Source organism: Schistocerca americana, chromosome 9 (assembly GCF_021461395.2).
Source record: "Schistocerca americana isolate TAMUIC-IGC-003095 chromosome 9, iqSchAmer2.1, whole genome shotgun sequence".
Taxonomy (NCBI): Eukaryota; Metazoa; Arthropoda; class Insecta; order Orthoptera; family Acrididae; genus Schistocerca; species Schistocerca americana.
In genome coordinates, this window is record NC_060127.1 from 145,366,294 (window position 1) to 145,391,278 (window position 24,985).

Sequence of the window (24,985 nt, forward strand, 5' to 3'; positions counted from 1 at the left end):
CTCAATATAGGGTAACTGAACCTGCGGTACAATATAATCCAAACAGCGGGAGGAGCGTTGAACGTGTCTCCCCCCCTCCCACTTACTGCCCGTAGCTCGCCGATACTACCCGCACAACAGTCCAGTCCTGCAAGGCAGACGAATCGTCAGGCGTTGCCAATCCTTTTGACACCCAGCCTGCACCGAACAGACCGAAAAGAAAGCACGTTGATATTTCATTGCCATCCAGTTCTGAGCAAACCTGTAGTTTATCAGGAAGTTAGTTTAAAATCAGTTGGAAAATTTTTGATAGGGAAGAAAGTGACCCTCCGTATGAGAAGCAGCGTCATCATTAGGACTCGCCCACCGGCAGTAATGGCAGGGGGACTTCCATGTAGACGGCAGTCCACCAGTCGGAACAGACCTATTCCATGAGTACTGTTCACTATGTTTAGTTGTATGTTACAAATTAAGGACATTCTCAAGTAAGTACACTACTTGACATTTGCTAAGGAACAGAGACATTTTTGGAATAATCGCAGGGATTGATGGACAACGTGAATTACTTTATAAACGTGATGGAGATAGAGTGGTTTATTTATGAGGAAAAATGGCACAGATTTCACCACAAGGGAAACAGGATCACAGATGTAACATTATGTTTAACACAGGTCAGACTCCCAAGATAAAGTCGATACCGGACTCTCAGTAAGCAATATGCCTTCCTCGGGTACCTGGTTTCATGCCGGCTACTAAATTGTAGAGGAGTGCTGGGAAGAGAGGTTGATACTCTCGCACTTCCTTCTCAAGGCGGTTTTCAGTTGCTGCACGGTTCGCGGAGGTGATGTTTGCTGAGAAACACGTCCGCCTAGAGCATCCCAGGCATAATCTGTAGGGTTTAGGCCCGGAAAGTACGCAGCTCATTCCACACGTTCAGTGTCTTTACTCTTCATTGTGTCTGACATCTCAGCGGTCCCGTATGGGCGGGCATTCCATAAGCAGAAAGTAGAGACCTACCGCACTCCTAAACCGATGTACAGGATTGAGAATAATCTCCCCGCAGTGTCGCTGTGCTGTTATGGTACCTCTCGCGAAGATACGCGGCGGTGTTTGGCCATTGTGCATGATCCCTGCCCACATCATAACAGCTGTTCCATACAGATGACGTTCATGAAATTCCTTCGGTGTGTAACGTGTTCCCCTCTCACTTCACAGTTACAGTGTAGTGGGATTAATCTGAGAACATCAGTCTGGACCACTGTTGCTGACCCCAACCAACATCCTCCGTACATCAACGAACTCTTTGTCGACGATGGCGTGGTTGAAGTGGGATGCATTCAGTAGGCTTCCCAGCATACAAACCAACATGATTTAATCGCCACGACGTGCCTCCGACCGAGACACTTGTAGAGGTGGCGGTTGCGAGGTCTGCAGCGGTCTGTACGTTGCTCTTCGCGACTAGGGTTACGCATCGATCGTTTGCGATGTGGTGACCCGTCCACGACAGCCGGCATGCTTTCGAACAGCATTCAGTGGCGTTTCTTCATCGCAAGATGACAGTTTTGTACACAGCGGTTATGTGAGCTTAGTGGTGCTTTGACTGGCTTCCAGCCGTCGAACTGCGCGTCCTCCATCGTAAGCATTCAAGTGATGTCTTGCAGGCATGCTGCAGTATACAAACAGTGTCTCACTAATCGGCTCCATAACAACCTTCGTCAAACGCCGCACTGCATGAACTGTCGAATTTATACAGAGCGTTCGTGCGCAGGCTTCGGTGTGGTTAACACGTCCCGCCCTCTACATATCCTTGTAATATCATCGGTCGGGTGTTCCGTAGCAAATGGTTTTTCGTAGCGATTGTAAGTTGTTGCTTAGCAAGTGTCTGTTGTTTCTTAGGAGTTGTCAAGCAGTGTACTTGAGGCTGACTGCAGTACAGTTTTACTGCCGCCAACTTATATCTCGCGGAAAGACCACAAAGATAAGATAAGAGAGATTAGGGCTCGTGCAGAGGCATATAGGCAGTCATTTTTCCCTCGTTCTGTTTGGGAGTGGAACAGGGAGAGAAGATGCTAGTTGTGGTACGAGGTACCCTCCGCCACGCACCGTATGGTGGATTGCGGAGTATGTATGTAGATGTAGATACTTAAAATTTTAGCAAATTTTCAACTAAAGTAGTCGAAAGTCGATGAACAGTGATAAAATTGCTATGTATGCAACTGAAAAGGATTGTACAAATTTGCGTGTGATATGGAAGAGAAATAACGTTGTGGACCTTCGTCCGACTACTCGTGACTGCGCAAATATAAGCATGTTGCTGAAATGACGTCAAATGAAAATATTTGCACATAGCTCTGAGCCGTATCACATTTATTATTTATTTATCTATAAACATTATAACAATCTACAGGGCGAATCACTGTACACATGGGTGCGCAGATGAGCTGTTTCGGGACAACTTCAAACATGTGTTAACGACCCGCCACTGCATCCAGTACGAAGGATTGTCCTAGTTTGCACTAAAGTGTTTGAAATGTGATCTACTATACAAAGTGTGTATGTAATGGGGCTCAAATTGAAATTAGGACAAACTTCGTTACTGAAACCAGTGGTGGGTGTACCAAATTAATCTACCATCCCGTTATCGGGTCGTCTGCCAGCCGGCCGCAGTGGCCGAGCGGTTCTAGGCGCTTCAGTCTGGAACCGCGCGACCGCTACGGCCGCAGGTTCGAATCCTGCCTCGGGCATGGATGTGTGTGATGTCCTTAGGTTAGTTAGGTTTAAGTAGTTCTGAGTTCTAGAGGACTGATGACCTCAGAAGTTAAGTCGCATAGTGCTCAGAGCCATTTGAACCAACCACAACGTTTCTGCTTCTGTTTTCGTATACCTCGACCCGTAACACTTCTCCTCACGTGTTATGACGCACCCTGCACTCAAATCCTACACTCTGCTTGGAGACTCAGGCGGTCCTTTGCGTCGCTTGGGTATTAGAGCGGACCTGGCTGCGCCTCAAACAATGCAAAAAACGATTAAGAAAAGAGCTTATTAACTTGTGCGAGTGGTACAATAAGCAGAATTTCGGAGTTCCTTCCTGTGTACTGGTGTTCAGATTATTTGCTTCTTTCCTGTTTGGGTGGCGATCGTCCGCTGCAACTTGAGACTGTATTTCTCGTTTCTTCGTTGCCATTTAAATTAGAAGCCCCGATCAATGAATCTTTAATTTTGTTGGCCCCAGTTTACGTCGTCCAAAGAGACAGGCACCGAATTCAGTGCGGGCCTGGTTTGTTGGGAGAGATATGTGTCAATAGTAACCTTCTTCTTCAGTTAAAATTGAACATAGTTGTAACCCAGATTTTGTTCGACAGTTATTCCTTCTGCTACATTTTGACACTTTGCTACAATTTACTGTCACGTCATGTTAGAATTAAGCCAGATTAAATATGGCTGTTCTCTAACGTACACAAAAAAAACTGCTAGTCTCTCTCACTTAAAAAAATAAGAAAAGAAAGAACGAAGAAATGGTAAGTGTAGGCTGCCGCTACCACCATCGCAGTCAATAAAATTCTCCGGGGTATGTAGAAGCATTGTCAATAAATACAAGTCTCCAACGATTCTCAGGGTGTTGTGCTGACACAAAGTGACTGTCGAACTCTCTGCGCGTCCAATAAAGGCACTACAGATAGTACGGCAGCAGACATTGTTTTCATACCGAGCCCAACTGGATTTTTTTCTTTCGCACATTCAGAAAAGTTTTTTCCCTATGTGCTTAAGCAAAGTCAGTGCTGATTCTGTAAATATTTTGCATACACAATACGTTGTTTTACATTTTAAATTCTACTAAGCTGAAAACAGTTTTGCTTATGAGTGCTATCTTTTGTATAGGCTACTTACGGTATTCACTAGACCTTTTTATACGAAGACAACTGGTTTTACCTTTCGTTGCAGAGTACTTTTCTTTTTCAGTGTCCCCCTTAGTGCTCCCTCTCTGGTATGACACAACTGCTCTAATTCCCCCCTTCCCCTCTCCTCCGCGCTTACTCACACACAAACACACACATAAATATGAGTGGATCCTAGTTGTAAAGATACTGATGTGGAAATGTATGTAGTTGTGGGTTAAAGTGGTACTAGTTGGTAGATATGTTAAAACGTGCATGTATTACGGGGCACAACTAAGTGCCAAAGGCCTTGTCAAAATGGTTCAAATGGCTCTGAGCACTATAGGACTTAACATCTGAGTTCATCGGTCCCCCAGAACTTAGAACAACTTAAACCTAAGTAACCTAAGGACATCACACACATCCATGCCCGACGCAGGATTCGAACTTACGACCGTACCGGTCGCGCGGTTCCAGACTGTAGCGCCTAGAACCGCTCGGCAACTCCGGCCGGCAGGCCTTGTCACAATAAGAAACCACCCCCAGATACAGTTGAGCAGTTCGTGACAACTACACACTGCTCCAAGCAGTAGCTCCCCACGTTATCTGGAGGCTACGTCTGAGGATGGTCTTAAATGACCGAAACCAGTGACGAAAATTAAAATTTATTGCCACCTGGACTGCTTTTTATCAAAATATAATATTAATAAAAATGTATAAAATTTACCACTATTAATGGCAGCATTCTTATTTTATATATTATTTGCACTTGGTAGCTTCCATTATGGCATCCTTGCGTAACTGGGTGTATAGACAGTGTATGTCATGTAAATACGATTGGAAAAGCAGCGTGTGACTACTGAAAGATATTTACATTTAAATTACTGCTTACGTACAAAAGCATAGCAACCACACAAATTGGAACTTATAGTGAAATAGTTTTCTGTCCCCTGCTGCGTCAAAAACTCAAATCACACAAAGCGGCCACGCCGTTTTAATTGACATGGATCCGCAAGGACGTATAATCCTCCGGTAATCGTAGTTTGAAGTGCACTACATGTGACTGGTCGCAGTATTGCTTTTACCACAGCAAAAGGTTTTAGTAATATATATATATATATATATATATATATATATATATATATATATATATATATATATATATATATATAGGCAGACGAATGCCAGAATTGGTAATTCCCTCCCAATTATTCCCATTTGGAAAAACGTAGCTCATTTGCCGGATGGTTGTGTTGTAGCTGAAAAGAATCTATTTCTAAAACAGTCAGCCCTACCCTGCTGGATAGCGCGTAAATAGAGGAAAGAGAAGTCACCGGGCTGTCATTGAGCTAAGAGGGGAGCTTTAGCGAGGGAGTACATTTTTTTCCGTTGTACGTTAGGAATTCTTTTGAAAGTGGCAGCGAAACGTTAATGCGTCTGTTCGCCAGTCCGCACTTCGCAGTGTTTTCAGTGCAGGGAAACTGCAGGGCAGTCACGATGCTAGAAAATTGTAGCGAAACGCTGCAAGAGCTGCAGAGGGCCGACGCGTGGTGCCAGTAATCGGCAGCTGACGCACAACGTATTACGCACAAATATGTGGAAAGACCCGTTATTGTTTGATAACTCGAATGCAGTGCAGTCAGATCCATTGACCTCTTGCCGTACCATCTCTACGAACCACCATGCCGATACCTGTTGTGAAGCTACACGTGTATTCGTTTCACGCGTTGCTGTTGTTGCAGGCGTTAACGCCAATTTAATTCTTATTCTTTTCTAAATACGTTTCTGAAATGCAATATTTCAAACAATACTTGAGAATGTAAGTTTTTACACGTAAAGAATACTTTTAATAGAAATCGTAATCTTCGTGGGCGTCTACAATTGTGATTTCTTCAGAAGATGACACGACGCCTAAGCGCTGATACTGTCAACAAAAAATGAAATTACAAGAAGTACACCCCTTCAACGAATTTGTAACAGGAAAATACCTACAACTTTTTAAAAATTATCAAGTTATGTTCACGTAGTCTGCTAGGAGATACGATCTGTTACAGATTTGAAGTCAAGATCGCACGTGAAATCATCTTCATTTGGGTGGATTAATAGTTTCAGCTGACAGCACAACCATCTTGAGATAGCAAACCGGTCGCTGTGGACGAGCGGTTCTCGGCGCTTCGGTCCGGAACCGCGCTGCTACGGTCGCAGGTTCGAATCCTGCCTCGGGCATGGATGTGTGTGCTGTCCTTAGGTTAGTTAGGTTTAAGTAGTTCTAAGTCTAGGGGACTCATGACCTCTGATGTTAAGTCCCATAGTGCTCAGAGCCACTTGAACCATGTGATCAGATAGCAAAACATTCTTGATTAGTGCGGATGCCATTGCGGCTGTACACATCGTTAAAATCTTTATTAAAATGACTACATCCACGATGAAAATTTGTTTTTAACTATATCGAGTTCGGATGATGTCATTGTAAGAAAGCCGTATGAAGTCGTAACGACGCCAAGACTAATCATGAATGTTTTAGGATCTGAAGATGGCTAGACTGTCCCGAAACAAGTAATCCGTCCAAATAAAGAACATTTCATGTGAGATCTTGGCTTCATCGGCTTTCAATCACCAACATAAATAAAAAAATTTCAAAAAATTAGTAACCGTGCATGGCTTGGTAGTTTCGAAAGCATTGTGACAGATGTAACGCATCTTAACATTCAGGGCACTCCCACGTCGTTCCTCTCCGTTCTCCGTGTTCCGTGCAAAGTTTCGGAATCTTTGTTTCGCGTCGGATCGATATATTTTAAGAAATGGGCCCAATATTGCGCTTGGAGTCGAATTTCCCCTAGTGATGGTTTTCTACACTTTTCGAAATGTTTCCTTTCTGAGATCGTGTATTGTTTTTCAGATAATGCACTTATTGAATAGAGCCATACCCGACACACGAAGAAAAAAATTTGGTCCTACTTTCGTTCCCACGAGTCGGGCTCGTCAAAATACGTCAAGGGATTAAAAATCTGGGAGTACCGATTTAAGTACATAAAAGTGATCGTAGGAAACGAAGATGACTGTCTGAGATTCATCAATAAACACCCTCAGAAAGTGCAGCCCACTCATGAAGAAGATAGTTTACAAATCGGCGTTCGACCTAGCCTTGAATACTACGTGTCAGTGTGGGAAAGAGATAATGCAAAGAATAGCGGTGCTGTCCGTCACAGATTCGTTTAGTGGGCGCGAAGCCATCACGGAGACCTTCGTACAACTCTTGTGACAGACTTTACAACAGAGGCGCTACGCATCACAGCGTAGTTCGCTGTTAACATTAAATAACTTCGTCCTGAGGCCGAGGCTGAGTGCACCCCGAAAAATGGCAACAGCGCAGGGCGACCCGGAGGGTCACCCATCCAAGTGCCGGCCATGCCCGACAGCGCTTAACTTCCGTGATCTGACGGAAACCGGTGCATCCACTGCGGCAAGGCCGTTGCCTACTGTTTAAATTACGTGAGCGAAATTTTCTTGAAGGGTCAACCCGTACATTGCTCCCTCCTGTGTGTCCTGTATTACCAACAAAAATAAATATTTCGTGTGATTATTGAACGAATTCAAAATTTTAAAATTTTTAATTTGCTCATTAAGAGGTATCTTATGTTCAAAGTTTTAGTACAATAAGACATATATTACGTCTTAGAAAAAGTAAGGAAGATAGGGTTTAACGTCCCCGACATCGAGGCCATTTGAGAGGGAGCACAAGCTCTGATTGTGTCCAGGGTGGGGAAGAAAATCGGTCGTCCATTTCAAAGCAACCATCCCAACATTTGCCTAGAGCGATTTGGGGAAATGACGGAAAACGTAGATGTGGGTGGCCGAACTCAATTTTCATTTAGAAACTGTGTGTTTGTCTCGAGGCAGCGGAACTGACGGCGCGCGAATTCCTGGACTTGATTGATCCAGTATTTGAGAGTGAGAGCACTTGGCGACTTCCATGACCCCCTCCCCTTCCCACCCCCAAAAATGATGGAATGAAGAACGTTTATCGATTACAACATTTTCCCCGTTCATGCTGTAAAACCTCAGCGTGAGACGTGACCTTTCAATTTATTACTTCTTTACTACCAACTCTACTGTAACACAGTTTCCAGACACTACCCACAGGGAACACAGGGAATTGTAATAAATAATAATAATAAAGGACATTTTAGTCACTTTAATGTTAATAAATAATATTTTCGACATTATCTCCGTGCTATTCAATGACTAATTTGATGCGCCTTACAAGATTAAGGTGAACTCGGTGGAGTAGGTCTGAACTGCCGTAGATTTTAGCACACTGACAAGCGCGGGCTGTCAGGTGGTTTAAGTTTGTGATCTTCATCTAGCAAACCTTCTCATTCGGCATACCCCAGAAAGGGGAGAAAGAAGGCCTGGCGAACGAAGGGACCACTCCATTTGACCTCTTCTTCCAATCCGGTGGGGAAAATTTTCAACCAACCTCTTAACAGCTGCTGCAAAATGCCCATCCTGCTGAAACCAGTCTGGAAGCCTCTCAGCCAATTTGAGGCATCAATTTGTCTCTCATCATTTTCAGATAAGCCTCACCCGTTACATGATCATCAAAGAAGAAAGGTTCTAGCACATGAGATTTCCGTAAATCACACCACGCCATCATATTTTGGAAGCTCTGCTCTTTGCATGGAGTGTGGAATGTTTTGAGACCAGCATCGAAGATTTTGTCCATCCGCTTCACCATTGACATAAAACACTTCCTCATCAGTGAACAACACTCAGTCTTCAGTAAAACTGATATTTTCGTCCAGTTCATCTGCAAACCAAACGACTGCGTGCGTCTTTCGGGGTAATCTTTATTTAAGTGATGTAATATCTGTAGCCTGTGTGGCTAAAATCTCTCCTCGGTCACCGACCGAGGTGGTGCAGTGGTTAGGACGTTGGACTCGCACTCGGGAGGTCGCATTCAGGCAAATGCCAGGACGGTTCATTTGAAAGAGCACGGCCGACTTCCTTTCCCATCCTTCTCTAATCCTATGAGACTTATGACCTCGCTCTTTGGTCCCCTCCTCCAAATCAAGCTACCAACAAACAACCTCTCCTCTGCTAGGATATTGTGGATGTTTGACTTTGGAACAACCAACTCCGTGGATGTCCGACGAAGCGATTTCTTTGGGCTAGCATTTACCTTGACCCACACAGTTCCGGCTGAATTTTGTGGTCGTCCGGAACGGGGTTTGCCCAACACACTGGCTGCTTCTTTAAACTTGATGTTTAATTTTCCGACGACAGTAAAACAAATAGATTGAAGATGATGGTGTCGAAGAGTAAATTCTTCCTCAATTTTGCGATACGGCTATCCTCCTCCTGCACTTAAGAGAACTAACTCCACTCGTTCTTCTTTAAGACACATCCATTCTTCAGTCTGGAAGAAAGCAATATCATTTAGAATTTCTATTAGAATTTATTATACTTCCCTATGTACCCAGACTTTGTGGAAACGCTGTACATATATCACTAAACGCACATAGAAAAGTTATATTATTTTTCGACACGTAGTTCGGAAAATTTGACATCATAAAAATTGAGATGCGTGAAAAACTTGCTTTTGCGTAATATGGAGCGCTAACTATCCACATTCATCTATTGTTTGAAAGTGAGACCACCTACCGACTTCTAACAATCTTTAAGCATAATTTCAAAGCTTTCTTTCCGGTACATGTTTAACTCAATAGTAAAGTCATCAGGCGTCTGAACCATGTTTTGTACATGGGAGTTCAATTCTGTAAAGAATCGTGGTTTAGTGGTTTTTTCCGAAAAGATCATGGAGGTAAAATTAGAGAGATTTGAGCTCACACGGAGGCTTAGTTTGATACACGAAGTACCGTCCACCACACACCATAGGGTGGCTTGCGGAGTATACATGTAGGTGTAGATGAAGATCTGCTCATCATGAACCATTGTCAACGGCACTGTAATCGGTACCAGACGGATCTGAAGAGACAATTGTGCCTGTGTAAAATTCTGTCTGCGGTCCTGATAACACAGGCGACAAATTGTGCTGGGAGCCCACTGCAAAGCGACCGTCCCCAGCGGAGTGCAGATATACATGTAGTCCCGTTCCGCCCGTCACGAAATGTTTACTCAGATACAGATACATGGGTGTAATCTAGCGCGATGTACAGCAACTAATCAGACTAGACGGAGGTCGTTCTGTGTGTGTGTGTGTGTGTGTGTGTGTTGGGAGAGAGGATGGGGAATAGGGGAGGGGCTGGGAGGGGAGGGGGTGTAATCGGCACTGGGGCTTACCGCAGCCGGCCCGCAGTAATTAGCTGTTATTTATCGACGCTCCATGGTCGATATATCGCACGACCGAATTGGTCGGACACGCGCTGCTCATAACGCTTCGTTACGCCTATCGATTGCTCTGCTAGAACGAGGGAGAAAAAAAAGTAGAGAGAGGTAGACGGACGAGAGAGGCAACTCTTTTCGGCGGCGCGGGCGCCAAATTAAATTCCGATGGTCAGCTGCAGCGGCGGCGCATGCGCACAAGAAATGTTGCGTGGCGCGCGCCCATTGGCCGGCGCGTACCGCAGCCGACCGGCGCGACGTCTGGCGGCCGGCTCTCCTTAATACATTTTGCGCGCGTAGCAGCGGTGCGTTTTTCTGCGGCTTTTGCGGACGTGAGGCGTATATCTATAACGCCGTTGTTGTTGGGTTACAGAAATTATGGACCAGAAGGACCGCGTTTTTTCAACACTTCATCCTGCTTACTCCGCGAAATGTTCGTACAAAAGCGGCACTTCTGCGGGGTGGTTTGCAACGAGAGGCAGCACTGCTTCATCATAAAGCATTTACTACCGTATGTGTTTTGCAGTGAGAAAGCGAGAACGGAGCAGTGTAGCCTCAGGGAAAGCCACGTTTTGAGTTTTTTGTCCTGCAACGGGCTGTCTTTAGTGCGCGCCATTTCCTGATGTCGACGTCGGGACTTTGCGCGTTTTACCCTATTGATAAGGAAGCTCAGACGACTTCCGCCAAAGACGGCGTAAAATTACCGTGCAACACCTTACATTATCCTAGTTGTAACTGTCGTCTTGAGTCCGTAGATTGCTTTCATGCATCCCTCCTCGCTAACTTATCTTGTGTAGGACTCTTCATCTGGACATAAATACAACGCACACAGATCGGAACCTGCTCACTGTATGCATCCCTTGATCTCCCTCTACAATTTTTATCGCTTGCACTTCGATGTATTACGAAACTGGCAATTCTTTGACGACTCAGGTTCTGTCCTCTTTTTTTGAATCAAATTCATGAATTTCGTTTTCGTCTATTTCAATTCAGTACCGCCCAATCAGTTATTCGCTCCATCCATATTAAATATAACATCCTTCTGTAGCACAGCACTGCGTTTCAAAAGCTTCTATTTTTCTTCGTGTCTAAACTGCTTATCGTCCACGTTTCACTTCCATACGAGGCTAGATTTAATAAAAAATCTCTTCAAACAGTGCTTTGTTACAGTTAAATTTATATTCTATGTTAACTAATATCTCTTATTACGGTATGATGAAAGATTAAAGTAATTTGGTTTTGTTCAAATTCTAACTTATAAAAGGACTAATCTGTTGCATTAACTGTTTCATTGTCCGCATGTTGCTGACTCAGTTTATCCTGATTGAATACTAGCTCTTGCAATAACAAAAGAATTGTAAACATTACAAAAATTCTTGTCAGGAGATATGTAAAGATTGACGATGATTTGATATAAAGTCTGTCAGTGGTCACATAATTTCCACTTTTCAGTCATTAGCAGGTGATGGTTTCTTGGATACCATCAAAGTTTCTACCTCAGTCAAATTCAGCTGGTTCAAATGGCTCAAAGCACTATGGGACTTAACGTCTGAGGTCATCAGTCCCCTAGACTTAGAATTACTTAAGACTAACTAACCCAACACACATCCATGGCCGAGGCAGGATTCGAACCGGCGACCGTAGCAGCAGCGCGGTTCCGGACTGAAGCGACTAGAACCGCTCGGCCACTCCGGCCGGCTGTACCTCAGTCCTCAAGTATACTTCCTAAGGTATTGGGTGTAAATGTAACAAGAATAATGATGTAGGGCGAAGCAGCCCGTCTGCTTAGTAAGCAGGAGATCCGGGTTCCAAATCCCAGTGCTAATATAAATTTTAATTAATTTCTTTGGCCTACATCATTATGACATAGATAAAGGTGAGATTCAACATGTAACAATGTTGGATGTAATGAGTTCCTTCATAGCTGGGGAGGAGTATCATTCCCAAAAAAGGGGACGGGGGTGTTGTAAACAGGATGTAGAAGGGGGGGGGGATGTGCCGTCGTGGGTTTGGACCCCGCATAAAAAGCTCCTCGGCTGTTCCGGGCGTCGATCCGAGTTCCTTCATGCGTCGGTGAGCGTGCTACTAATGCGGACACACAGAAGCGTGTAATGAGGGGCGCTCGTACGCCAGGAGATTACCTTTTCATTGGGGCGGCTCCTGTGCGGGGGTGGAATGACAGCCCGCCCCCCTCGGGACGCGGTCCAGCTGCCCCCCTCCCGGCTGCCTCTTTGTCCCGCACACTTGCGGCGGCGTGGTACACAGCGCGCTCATCCATCACGCATTGTCAGCGTCTCGTCGCGGACAAAAGCGGCTTTAATTTGTGGCGCCGACTGCGCCGGTAATCAAGTGTTATTTATCAGGCGCCGCGCGCCGCATCGCGTCGGCTTAGCGCCAGCGCCAGCCAACCAACCCCGCACCAAATTACGTTGCGGTCGCGCGCGCGCGTCTGGGGAATCCCTGCACGGGAGCCGCGGCGCAGTGCTGCCAACGATAACAAGGGCTGCCACCTTGCGTAGCGGTTTAATTTTCATCATTATTTGATTCAATCGTAAAACTGCCACACAATTATGAATGAGGATTAACGACAGCAAGCTTCTTTGTTCTCTGTTCAGTCATCACACTGTCAAAAGTATTTTGAAGCAATGAAATTGGATTTCGATTAGGTATATCTATCTTGCTTCTCGTACGTATGTGTTAATCCAGTAAGTTCTAGTAATAACAGAACAACGATTTTGTAGATCTCGCAAAGGTGAGGGGATCTACTGCCGTAAATACAATAGCGTAACGTTTGAGAGTGTAGCGTTAATAAATCAGATGCAAATAGGTTTCTTATTCGGCATGCTGGCGATTCCCTGGATGTGGATGTTCGGCTTTTCGACTATCCTTGCGCAGTGCCTTTTGTTTTTTTTTGGGGGGGGGGGGGGACTCAAATTGGGAATTGAGTTTTCTGTGTGAGTGAGAAAGAATATTTGCAGTCAGAAAACAAACCAGTAACGCTCCACCACAGATTCATTAGAGAATCGAACTGCTGCTAAGTGCTATCATTATCAAAAACTGGATAGTCTAATCTGAGTAATTTGCGCTGTTATACCAAAAAAAGCTAGTTTTTCGAACATCTAAGTGTTTGTGATGTCAAATCTTCTGTCGCACGTGCCGTACAACGATAAAATTTTGCAGGTACAGTAGGTGGCACATATGGACAGTGTCTGCTAAATGTGTTGTGAATACTGAATAGAGTGAGCAGTGCAGCAGTAATAAATTAAGGCGTCATGCCTGATGCTTGCTGCACGGAGGGCGATAATGTAGTAAGCGATAAACTTTTTTAGTTTCATTTATTTATTTTTTGTGTGACTAGAGGGGGGGGGGTTGAGTACCGAAAAAGTTTGAAGTTATTTTTGTCACGTTTGTCTGAAGTCACTAAGTTTTGTCATTCTCAAATACTAAATGAATGTAGTCCGAGTAATGTGCGGGCCATCAGTTATACTGAGTGACACATTTTCTTACTTCATTGCTTAACCTTTAACATAACCTTTTGATGGATACATTACGATACTATTTTTAAATTCTGTCAATGATTGAATGGAATATTGAAAATAAAATTTTTGTTTTGTCTTGGGAGCCGTTAGATATGCAATTTGCATCTTGGACTGTGGACTATTCTAGCCATTTACTAAGTAGGATTTTTGGTTGTGAGGGTCTAGGTGACGAAGATATCCAGAAGTAGTAAAGGAAAGCTATTTTTTAGCTGGTATTCGAGCAGTTAAGTGATGTGGATACAGAGAGCAGAAAGTGTTAGATATAGCAAGAAAGTCACATCTGAACCACACCGAGGTACCGGAATCAGTTGATTTGTTGTTATACACTGTCCAGTCACGCGTATGCGACCACCCGTCAGAAGCCTGGATAACCAGCGCGGACGACTGCAAGGCGTTGCAGTTAATTGCGTTTGGAATATAAACAGTGAGAGCCCATGCCCTGTGATGTGAAGAAGGTTGTTGTTGTTGTGGTCTTCAGTCCTGAGACTGGTTTGATGCAGCTCTCCATGCTACTCTATCCTGTGCAAGCTTCTTCATCTCCCAGTACCTACTGCAACCTACATCCTTCTGAATCTGCTTAGTGTGTTCATCTCTTGGTCTCCCTCTACGATTTTTACCCTCCACGCTGCCCTCCAATGCTAAATTTGTGATCCCTTGATGCCTCAAAACATGTCCTACCAACCGATCCCTTCTTCTAGTCAAGTTGTGCCACAAACTTCTCCCCAATCCTATTCAATACCTCCTCATTAGTTACGTGATCTACCCACCTTATCTTCAGCATTCTTCTGTAGCACCACATTTCGAAAGCTTCTATTCTCTTCTTGTCCAAACTGGTTATCGTCCATGTTTCACTTCCGTACATGGCTACACTCCATACAAATACGTTCAGAAACGACTTCCTGACACTTAAATCTGTACTCGATGTTAACAAATTTCTCTTCTTCAGAAACGAATTCCTTGCCATTGCCAGTCTACATTTTATATCCTCTCTACTTCGACCATCATCAGTTATTTTACTCCCTAAATAGCAAAACTCCTTTACTACTTTAAGTGTCTCATTTCCTAATCTAATCCCCTCAGCATCACTCGACTTAATTCGACTACATTCCATTATCCTCGTTTTGCTTTTGTTGATGTTCATCTTATATCCTCCTTTCAAGACACTACACTGTCCATTCCATTCAGCTGCTCTTCCAAGTCCTTTGCTGTCTCTGACAGAATTACAATGTCATCGGCGAACCTCAAAGGCTTCTGTACAAATTGTAAATAGCCTTTCGCTCCCTGTATTTTACCCCTGCCACCTTCAGAATTTGAAAGAGAGTATTTCAGTTAACATTGTCAAAAGCTTTCTCTAAGTCTACAAATGCTAGGAACGTAGGTTTGCCTTTTCTTAATCTTTCTTCTAAGATACGTCGTAAGGTTAGTATTGCCTCACGTGTTCCAACATTTCTACGGAATCCAAACTGATCTTCCCCGAGGTCGGCTTCTACCAGTTTTTCCATTCGTCTGTAAAGAATTGGCGTTAGTATTTTGCAGCGGTGACTTATTAAACTGATAGTTCGGTATTGAACAGCATATTTAGTACACAAAACAATGATCCAGAATTTGATGTGAATGTTAGACAGTAGGTTACCTGTGCACTGGAGCATATGATGAGAGCTCTAGGAAGGGAACTGAAAGATATGGGAGGATTCACTCCCCACACTGCTGTATGGCTGTACCTGCTGGACCAGTCGACTTACAAGAGATCATAGGTGCTGGGTAACGTACTGGAGCATGTGTGGACTACGTCAGTGTTGCGACTGAGATTTGTTTCGGTCGAGATTCCATGGCACGAAGAGCCCGGTGGGGCCTGAGTTCTAGGGGTCTGGTGGCCAGGGGAGTACGATCGGTTCACCTCAGAGCTCTTGTAAGCACGCACGTACGTTGCGAGCTGCGTGACACGCTGCATTGTGCTGCTGGTAGATGCCATACTGCCGAGGAATAACAAACTGCATGAAGGGGTGGACATTATCCCCAAGGATGGATGCATACTTGTTTTGATACGGTGCGCTTTGCAGAATGACGAGATGACTCGGGGAACACCCTCCGATTGTTACAGGGTGTTCGCTTTCGGACTATTCGCGCCTTACGCGTCAACGGCCATCTGTTCGATGGAGCGTGAAATGTGATTAATCAGAAAAGACAGTTGTCGCCCTTCTATGCCCCGTCTCCGATGAATAGCAGTCAGCGTGGTAGGATGAACTAAGTGCCTGTTGGGAAGGCCCGTACGCAGCAACGTTTTCGCGTTGTCGCTGCTGGTAGCCTCTCGGTTCGTCTCTGCGGTCAGCGACTCAGGAGCTGCACGTACCACGGGCCAAAGATAATAGGCGTGAACGACACGCCTATCATCTTTGGCTCGTGGCGCACCACAGTTGCCTCGGGTAGCACCACTTTGCCAGGCACGATATACCGGGTGATCGAAAAGTCAGTATAAATTTGAAAACTGAATAAATCACGGAATAATGTACAGTCGTGGACAAAACGAGCGAGACCCCTCACCTTTTCGTTATGCTGATCCGCACAGCTTTAAAGTCCGCTACACAGCATAACAGGCAAGGCGACGAAGTGCTACCAACATACTATGCACAGGCGTGAAATTGAAAAACTATCCGAAATTTGTCAGACTGTTTTCAATCATGTGTAAGACTACACTAATGCTGATTTGTTCTAATGGTTCAAATGGCTCTGAGCACTATGGGACTTAACATCTGAGGTCATCAGTCCCCTAGAACTAAGAACAACTTAAACCTAACTAACCTAGGGACATCACACACATCCATGCCCGAGGCAGGATTGGAACCTGCAACCGTAGCGGTCGCGCGGTTCCAGACTGAAGCGCCTAGAACCGCTCAGCCACTACAGCCGGCCCTCGCCACAGCGAGAAAACGTTTATTAGCCGAAGTGTTTCTTAAGCTAGCTAGCAATGGGAATGCTCGCACTTCTAAAACGCATTGGCATTAATATTGGGATCTGAATTATCACGTGTATAGGCAAATGGATTTATTTGCATTCCTGTAAACGTGTTTTTTAGTTCGAAAGCGTAGCTACGATTAATATGATGGTGTATCGACTGCAACTAGAACATTTCGAATAAAGAGTAGGGGGAATTATTTATGCGGCCCTCATCTTCAGTACCTGTCGTAGCTATTTCGTTCTTAGAATTTCGCCACCTAAATCGGTAAAAATGGAACCCTACTAGTGTCACATTCTTGACCGTCTGTCTGTCTACCCAACTCTCAAAACCCCTTTACCTCGAGTAGAAATAATAAGATGAAATGATCGCACTTCCTGCGGTATACGTTCCTTTCGTGGTGTAAGAAAGTGAGGTTCTATGTTAGGAACCAGTATCACTGGTCTGAAAGATGACACAGACCGTTTCGCGGCCGAATGCGCAAAATATTTGGCTAATTCGTAACGATCTGGGGTACTTTGTCTTACTAAAACAGTTATGTTATCTCTATAAGTTGACAATCATTTTTATTAGTACAGTTCATACTAATTAGCGTTTCTTCTTTCATTTATATCTTAGATTTACGTGTTGTGTTTAACACACTAATCAGCATTAGTATAGTCTTACAGATGATTGAAAACAGTCTGACAACGGATAGTTCTTCAATTTCACGCCTGTGCATAGTATGTTGGTAGCACTTCGTCGCCTTGCCTGTCATGCTGTGTAGCAGACTTTAGAGCTGTGCGGATCACCATAACGAAAAGGCGAAGGGTCTCGCTCGTTTTGTCCACGACTGTACATAGAGAGGCACAAGTTGACACACACGCTTGGAATGACATGGAGTTTTATTAGAACCCAAAAAAATACAAACGTTCAAAAAATGTCCGACAGATGACGCTTCATCTGAATAGCAATAATTAGCATAACAAAGTAAGACAAAACAAATATGATGTTCTTTACAGAAAATGCTCAATATGTCCACCATCATTAGCTGTAGTCGAGGAATAATGTTGTGAACAGCACTGTAAAGCATGTCCGGAGTTATGGTGAGGCATTGGCGTCGGATGTTGTCTTTCAGCATCCGTGGAGATGTAGGTCGATCACGATACCCTTGCGACTTCAGGTAACCCCAAAGCCAATAATCGCAATGACTGAGGTCTGGGGACCTGTAAGGCCAAGCATGGCGAAAGTGGCGGCTGAGCACACGATTATCACCAAACGACGCGCGCAAGAGATCTTTCACGCGTCTAGCAATATGGGGTGGAGCGCCATCCTGCATAAACATCGTACGTTCCAGCAGGTGTTTATCATCCAGGCTGGGGATGATACGATTCTGTAACATATCGGCGTACCTCTTACCCGTCACGGTAGCAGTTACAAAACCAGAAGAACGCATTTCCTCGAAGAAAAAAGGCGCGATAACGGTAGATGTGGTGAATCCAACCCATGCCGTGACTTTCTCGTCGTGCAGTGGAGTTTCCACGACAGTTCTAGGATTTTCGGCAGCCCAAATTCTGCAGTTGTGGCGTTGACAGACCCCCGGAGCGTGAAATGAGCTTCTTCGGTCCACAACACGTTACTCGTTAACCAATCGTCATCTTCCGCCATCTTTTGAAACGCCCACACTGCGAATGCCCTCCGCTTCACTAAATCGCCAGGTAACAGCTCATGATGCCGACAGATTTTGTACGGATAGCATCGGAGGGTACGCCTCAGTGCCAACCAAACAGTAGTGTATGGAATGCCGGTGCGACGTGCGACTGCACGAGCGCTGACTTCCCCGTGCATAGACGAACCCGCTACAGTCTCCATTTCCTCCTGAACTGTCTCAGCAGCATTACGCCTTGCGCTCGGTCGGCCACTACGGGGTCTATCGTCTAAACAACCCGACAACAAGTCTCGCCACAGCTGCTATTGTCAACGGACCTTTACCCGTTCGAATCCCCGTCTTATGGCGATAGGATCTTAACGCTGAACTAGCACATTCCCCATTCTGTTAATACAGCTTCACTAAAAGCACCTTTTCAGGTAACGTCAACATGCTGCTACTGCTGGCGCATCTGATTCTCTCTCTCGTTACAGCTCCTTTTATACACGATCGTCATGCGCAGTCACTGACGTTTTGCTGTCCAGCGGCATCTGTCGGACATTTTGTGAACAGGTTTTGTTCCCGATGTCATTCCAAGTGTGTCAATTTTTACCTCTCTATCTACATTATTCCGTGGCTTATTAAGTTTTCAAATTTATACTGACTTTTTGATCACCCGGTACTTCAACCTTGGTGGCACGCGAACAGTTTATAACCTTGCCGCTTCGGAAATGCTTCTTATCCTTGGCCCCGAATGAACATGCCCTTTCGGCCGTCAGATAAAACGCCCCGTTTCCTTATTGCGACAACGACTGCACTCTTTTTTTTCCGCGTCTACCCGACGCGCTTTGTATGTTTTCCACCGCTAGTGCTACCATCTGCCGCCTGTGAGTGGAAGCTGCGCATTGACGCCGAACAGAGGCGGTGGTCACCGTTCAGTATGCAGGACAAAATTGGTTTGACTGTACCGACATTCTGACTTCTCGCAAAATGCGACCTGTCATCAGGAAATAAGTTAACTGAAACAGAAGAAGAAAAATTGGGCTATTTTTTCCCGAAAGTCAACTGAAAGCAAATGAAATAACGGCTGTTTCAAGTGTCCGTGTGTGAATAAGTTGTCAGTTCCCGCGAGCAGCGTGTAGATAATGCAGTGGTGTCTTAAATGTAACATGTAGCATGTTTTGTAAATCAAGTAAAAACCGGTTATTGTTAAAAACGTCTGTATTGTGGATTATCCGCATTATCTCGGATAATCGGGAACTTGTCCGCCCCCGGTAGCTGAGTGGTCAGCGCGACAGAATGTCAATCCTAAGGGCCCGGGTTCGATTCCCGGCTGGGGACTGGTTGTTGTGTTGTCCTGATCATCATCATTTCGTCCCCATCGACGCCCAAGTCGCCGAGGTGGCGTGAAATCGAAAGACTTGCAACCGGCGAACGGTCTACCCGACGGGAGGCCCTAGTCACACGACATTGTGTTTTAATAACGTCATTGTGACTCGGAAGTCGACAAACGGTTCTTTAAACTATCTGATCATCCGGCGTTTGTGGGATTCGTTATTCATCGCAAAGTTACATTACATGTGATAATGCTAGCTGAAAAGAAGTGCTTATTTTACCGTTTAAATTTTCACTGTGCATCAGATTTGTTATTTGGCACTTAGATAGACATCAAGATGCAAAGGATAAGATAAAAGGACCTCTTAATTCCTTTCTAAACATTGTTTGACGTGTTTGTAACTATATATTCTGTCAAGTAGGCAAAATGTACAGTTTGTTCAATATCTAGGTAACACGTTTCCTGTTTCTTTCAGTGTTCAGCGGTGTGGAGAATTCGCCATACCACATTTGCTAAGAATATCCACCACGAATTACGTTTCGATCAAAAATTAACTCTATTATCAATGCTTGTCCCAACATTCTGTCGCTATATTTAGATTTTTTCGTAAAAAGGATAATTTCCCACAGCCTCACCTTCACCATGCGGGTGCCGAATTACTCAACAGTAGAGTTGTAAACTGCCGTACACTACAGTCGACTATAATAAGAGTAGACTTGGGTCGTTTTCCTGGTAGCCTTGATCGGTTGAGGTCGTAACCGTGTTACCTGTACGTTAGGTGTGTTGCTGACCTATCGGGCGTTACCTCATTTCAATCGCTTTGTTTGCGTATGCGATCAGTGGCTTACTAGGTTCCCTAGAAACCGAAAGCGGTGAACCGTCTAGAAACTGGGCATCTCCGACATCACTGCGGCCGGAAAAAAGATCCTGCAAGAAAGGGACCAACGACGACTGAAGAGCATCGTTCAACGTTGCAGATTTCAATGCTGGGCCATCAACAAGTGTCGGCGTGCGAACCATTCAACGAAAGGTCATCAATATGAGCTTACGGAGCCGAAGGCGCACTAGTGTACCCTCGATTGCTGCCCGACACAAAGCTTTACGCGCCTCACCTGGACCCGTCAACACAGGACTGTTGATGACTGGAAACATGTTGCCTAGTCGCACGACTCTCGTTTCAAATTGTTTCGAGCGGATGGACGTGTACGGGTGTGGAGTCAACCTCATGAATCCATGGACCCTGCATGTCAGCAGGGGACTGTTGATGCTGGTGGAGGCTCTGTAATGGTGTGGGGCGTGTGCAGTTGGAGTGATATGTGACCCCTGATACCTCTAGATACGACTCTGACAGGTGATACGGACGTAAGCATCCTGTCTGATCACCTGCTTCCAATCATGTCCATTATGCATTCCGACGGACTCGGGAAATTCCAGCAGGACAATGCGACACCTCACACGTCCAGAATTGCTACAGAGTGGCTCCAGGAACAATTTGCGCACTCCCGTGCCTTCACGTTATTAGGCAGCTGTACCAGTTTCTGTGGCTCTTCAGTGTATGTCATTTATGTAGCGCACCAAAATAACCGAACTGTAGTTTTGGTAGAGTGCAAATGTAATCACCTCTCACAACACACGACCAAAATTTCGACACCGACGTATAAGAGAAAATAGCCGCGCTGACACTCGAGACTCGGAGCGGTAATAAAAGACTGGGGGCGCTGCAATAGATTCATTTGATTGATTGATTGAGGCAGTAAAGTGGATCGCGTGAACAGGTGTTAGTAGTTGTTGGCGGGTGGTTGGCAGCACCCGGCGTGAGGAGCAGGTTCCGCGCGCCCTGGCTGGCTCCCCGTCCTACCTGTTGCGCTCGTCGCCATTGTCCGTCACAACCCTTGCCTCGCTCCGCCCGCCCTTCGCAGGGCCGGAATTCAGCGTCCTTGAGACACACGGGCTGGGGAGAGTTAATACAGTGCCGCAGGGCTCGGCGATATATTACTGCATTATGCGCGCCCCCTGTCGCGCCCTTGTTTGTGGGGGTGGGACACGGCGCGACACTGCCGACCGTCTTGTAAGGGACTGCCTAGCACAGCACACCCGCTATTAAGTCTCCCCTTCGTCCATGTCATTACCAGCCACTGGCCCGCCGCCGGTGCCGCTGCAGCTGCGAGAGGATGGCTCCCCAATCTGCTCTGGAATGTCGAGGGAAGTGAGTGTTGTTCATCAGTCAGGGGCGAATAGGAGGAGATAAAGAATGGCCAACGGAGAGCGTGGCCAACGGAGAGCGGTACGTTTCGTCACGGGATCGTTTAGTCGCTCCAGCCGTCGGCACACGGGACGAGTTGGCTAACTAACGTTGATGTGGCGGTCACCGAGGTCTGTGACGTCACTTCCTGTTTCACGTTGAGGAGCGATTTAGTCACGTGAAACACAAAATACGTTATGCTATTTTCCGGGACGCGTTACGTAAAGTAGAAAGAATAGGAAGCAAGAACGCTCCCTACGTCACAAGCAGGAAGACTTAGGCCAGCAGAGAGCAAGACACTGTATTTCGTGTAAAGGCACTGCCACTTCCATTTCGTGTTCAGTAGAAGCCCATCCATTTTCGGTGATTTTCATACCCGCGAAAGTATCATGTTTCTCAGCACCAGTACATTGAGTTTCTGGAGAACGAATCGTTATTGGTAGGATTTACTCTATAAAACGAGAGAAAATGTACTGGTGGTTAAAGAAATTTCGTATTTAATTATTTTCGTGTAATAACTCGCACGCTAATAGAGTAAGTCGTCTTAAGACAAGGCTGCATTGAAGATTCGTCGTCCTTCTAAGGATTGGTTGTAATTAAATGTAAGTTAGTAACATTTCGTCAGTTAAATCTTATAGAAGACTATAAGATTAAAGTCGCCTTTTCACGAAACTGTAACCTAGTGTAGTGGTTAGAGCCGCCTCATTCCGAACACAATACCCTACAAAATGAAATGATCGTATGGCATTGTTGGTCGGGAGGCCGCAAGCGGGGGAGTTCGGCTGCCGTGTTGCAAGTCCTCTTTAGTTGACGCCACTTCGGCGACTTGCGAGTCACTGATGATGATATACCCACACAACACCCAGTCATCACGAGGCAGAGAAAATCCCTGACCCCGCCGGTAATCGAACCCGGGATCCCGTGCGCGGGAAGCGAGAACGCTACCGCAAGACCACGAGCTGCGGGCAATACCCTACAATCAATGGGAAACAAGTATGCCCGTCACGCCCTCAATGTACACTTCGTTGGTGTCGCCTTTGATATGTTGGGGACACAGGCGACCATCGCTTGGTTTGCGGATCGGCGATAGGTGTCTGGTTCTCGGTGCGATAGATGCTGACAGTAATTACCCGTGCTACTCTCCATCAGATATCCCCTAGCCTACTCCTCTTTCTGCACTCGCAGAAAGTCTTGTCACTGCAATGAGTAGTTGATCCACGCCTTTTCCTCTCTTGGTTCTGCTTATTCTCTGTTTATTGGACAGTTGCTCTCAGCGACAATGGTTTCCTACTACGCTCAATTGTAATTGAATAAAAGAAGATAAATAAGTAAACATTGTCTCAATGCTCTTCTTTGTACCTCTGCTTCACATCGCGTACACTTTCCTTGGTTCCTGGGGGGAGGGAACGGGACATTGCAGTCAGGTCTCGAGTTGCGACCCCTGCCCACTTTTCCGCCACCCTTTTCCTTTGGGCGCCAGATTTATAAAATTAATAGAAATATTTTTTTTTAAGTGTGGTGTTCTGTAAAGATAAGTAGTTTCTCTGTCGTGAGTGACTATGTTCTACACTCCTGGAAATGGAAAAAAGAACACATTGACACCGGTGTGTCAGACCCACCATACTTGCTCCGGACACTGCGAGAGGGCTGTACAAGCAATGATCACACGCACGGCGCAGCGGACACACCAGGAACCGCGGTGTTGGCCGTCGAATGGCGCTAGCTGCGCAGCATTTGTACACCGCCGCCGTCAGTGTCAGCCAGTTTTCCGTAGCATACGGAGCTCCATCGCAGTCTTTAACACTGGTAGCATGCCGCGACAGCGTGGACGTGAACCGTATGTGCAGTTGACGGACTTTGAGCGAGGGCGTATAGTGGGCATGCGGGAGGCCGGGTGGACGTACCGCCGAATTGCTCAACACGTGGGGCGTGAGGTCTCCACAGTACATCGATGTTGTCGCCAGTGGTCGGCGGAAGGTGCACGTGCCCGTCGACCTGGGACCGGACCGCAGCGACGCACGGATGCACGCCAAGACCGTAGGATCCTACGTAGTGCCGTAGGGGACCGCACCGCCACTTCCCAGCAAATTAGGGACACTGTTGCTCCTGGGGTATCGGCGAGGACCATTCGCAACCGTCTCCATGAAGCTGGGCTACGGTCCCGCACACCGTTAGGCCGTCTTCCGCTCACGCCCCAACATCGTGCAGCCCGCCTCCAGTGGTGTCGCGACAGGCGTGAATGGAGGGACGAATGGAGACGTGTCGTCTTCAGCGATGAGAGTCGCTTCTGCCTTGGTGCCAATGATGGTCGTATGCGTGTTTGGCGCCGTGCAGGTGAGCGCCACAATCAGGACTGCATACGACCGAGGCACACAGGGCCAACACCCGGCATCATGGTGTGGGGAGCGATCTCCTACACTGGCCGTACACCACTGGTGATCGTCGAGGGGACACTGAATAGTGCACGGTACATCCAAACCGTCATCGAACCCATCGTTCTACCATTCCTAGACCGGCAAGGGAACTTGCTGTTCCAACAGGACAATGCACGTCCGCATGTATCCCGTGCCACCCAACGTGCTCTAGAAGGTGTAAGTCAACTACCCTGGCCAGCAAGATCTCCGGATCTGTCCCCCATTGAGCACGTTTGGGACTGGATGAAGCGTCGCCTCACGCGGTCTTCACGTCCAGCACGAACGCTGGTCCAACTGAGGCGCCAGGTGGAAATGGCATGGCAAGCCGTTCCACAGGACTACATCCAGCATCTCTACGATCGTCTCCATGGGAGAATAGCAGCCTGCATTGCTGCGAAAGGTGGATATACACTGTACTAGTGCCGACATTGTGCATGCTCTGTTGCCTGTGTCTATGTGCCTGTGGTTCTGTCAGTGTGATCATGTGATGTATCTGACCCCAGGAATGTGTCAATAAAGTTTCCCCTTCCTGGGACAATGAATTCACGGTGTTCTTATTTCAATTTCCAGGAGTGTATTTAGTGAACTTTTATAAGCTGATTTCCTAACTGATTGAACATGTATTTTTCGTTTTTGTGTTATCACATGTTCACAGATATTGAAGTATTTTATTTA

The 24,985-nt window shown here is 46.0% G+C and overlaps 1 protein-coding gene and 1 pseudogene across 4 annotated transcripts in view; one reads left to right on the forward strand and one right to left on the reverse strand.

The window, feature by feature from the left end:
* LOC124551302 (fasciclin-2) overlaps positions 1 to 24,985 on the forward strand; it is a 913,050-nt gene that overhangs the window by 196,380 nt on the left and 691,685 nt on the right. The window lies entirely within an intron of this gene.
* LOC124551423 lies at positions 7,214 to 7,331 on the reverse strand (annotated as a pseudogene).